Source organism: Protobothrops mucrosquamatus, unplaced genomic scaffold (assembly GCF_001527695.2).
Source record: "Protobothrops mucrosquamatus isolate PMUCROS unplaced genomic scaffold, P.Mucros_1.0 scaffold1295, whole genome shotgun sequence".
In the NCBI taxonomy this organism is placed as follows: domain Eukaryota; kingdom Metazoa; phylum Chordata; class Lepidosauria; order Squamata; family Viperidae; genus Protobothrops; species Protobothrops mucrosquamatus.
The window spans coordinates 157,802-160,028 of NW_015387497.1; positions in this window are offsets into that span (position 1 = coordinate 157,802).

Here is a 2,227-nt window from a genome sequence, read left to right on the forward strand (position 1 = left end):
GGCGGAAGGAAGGGAGATCAGGGATCACCCTGATCTCTGGGGGCAGCTCATTCCAGAGGGTGGGAGCTCCCACAGAGAAGGCCCTCCCCCTTGGGGTCGCCAGCCGGCACTGTCTGGCCGACGGCACCCTGAGGAGACCCACCCTGTGGGAGCGTACTGGCCGATGGGAGGTAATCTGTGGCAGAAGGCGGTCTCGAAGTAATGGAAGCTCATTCCCATTGTGAGTTGTGAATAACTAATACAATGTGAATAACTAATAATATGGATTATTAATATTCTGTTAATGAAATCAATGGGAACTAAGCATGAACCATATATCAGGCACAAAATGAATTTGAAAAGAAAACAAGCCCAAAAAGTACAAATGAATGGAATATATGACATCTTCTGCTGAAATACCTTCTAATTATCTACAATATTTATTTATGTATTTTAAATGTTACACGACAGTCTCTTGGAGGATGGAAGTTGAAGTTCAGCTGAATGAGTCAGGAAAAAATCCCATAGCAGACCTTATTAGTGTAGGGATGAGCTTTTTTATTATCTTTAAATGTAAGTATTAATTTATCATGTGATTTGTATTACCTAACAGCACTTCTTTGCATGCACCATTCTTTGGCTCCCTCAAAGAGTGTGTTGTTATTAGTTTGGTCTTTAATTTTAGCTCTCTTTTAGTCCCTTATTTTCATTGAGAATTTAATTGTCAGGATTATTAAATCAGGACCATACTCTATAGCAGCATAATGCTACATCTTATTTTTAGAGCACAAAGATTTTCAAAAATAGATAACCAACTCATATGCTAGAGTCATTCTTTAAATCAAGGAGTGTCTTTCTTTTCAATTACACAGGATTATCTTTTTTGCTGTACCCCAAGATCCATTAAGCCAAAGAACTTCATAAGATTAAAAAAATCCGCATTTTAGAAATATAATTCAGCATCACATTGAGATCCATAAATATTTCTTCCTAAAATTGTTAACTTACATATTAATCAAATTATATAAGTTAAAACATTTTTTCAACTTTGGCAACTTTAAGATGTGCAGACTTTAATTCCCAGAATTCCACACATCATAAAGTAGCTAGGATTGAGAAAATTAAAGCACCTTTATATTGCCAATGTCTAAAATCTGCTTTTCACTCATTTTGTTCATCTATTTTAACACGCTCTTTGAGGGATATAATTGACCCAAAAGAATATTTCATTTTTAAATCGTAAGTATATTTTATGTTTTTAATAAATTAAGCAACTGATTTTCCAAAATTGAATATTTTGCTTTTTCCTTTCACAGATCAAATATATAAATAAAATTAACTTTCATTTAACATTTTATAAAACTGAATTGCTGATTTTCATTCAAGTTCAGCATCTCTTAGAAAAGCTGAAATTGTAGGTCTTTGGAAGCTGCCATGTTTCCACATCATATAGTTTAATTATTACTTGTTTCAATTGTGGTAAATTGTTAAGTAGATACTGAAGGCAAGTCAAACTATAAAGAGAGTATTGATAGTCCTCATTTAGTAACCATTTGCAGTTATGACAGTGATGAAAAAGTAACTTTGTCACCTATCTTCATTTACAACTAATCAATTTTTGGTCACTGCTTTTCATAATATTGTTCAGCTCAAAAGGGAATTACATAATGGATAGGTATTTGCTTGTCCATTTTATTCTGTTTTCAGAAGCCGTGATAATAAATGTTTAACAACCGGCTCCATTTCCACTATATGTCACAAGCTGCACAGTAGGCATCATGACTCAGTTCTGCTCTCAAGCAGCTTGTGAAATTCCTGAAAAAATAACAATTCGCTTTCATGAGCCGGCTCCAGCATGCCACTGCTTCGGATCTAGTCCTGGGTATTTCATCTCAGCAATAATTCCAGTCCTAATACTATTATTCTTATCTCAGGGATGATCATCCCAAATTCTTTGTATTATTGGTCTCAACAACATCATTTCAGTCCATAATGAGATCATTTTACTCCTGAACTATTTATTGAAGTGCAACTCTAGCATCTTGGTCTAAAGTTTCTTTCATATGCTTTATGTAGAATTGTCTTTAAAAAGCAAAGTTTGGCATTTCCAAATGAAAATTTTAAGCCTGTTCAGAATCATCTCTGAATCTATATTAGTTTTTACAGCATCAGTTGAGCCAATTTTTAGCTAGCTTGGCTAAGGCTCATTTGACACTACAGTAAAACTGAGGGGTTGGGGGGGGGGTTA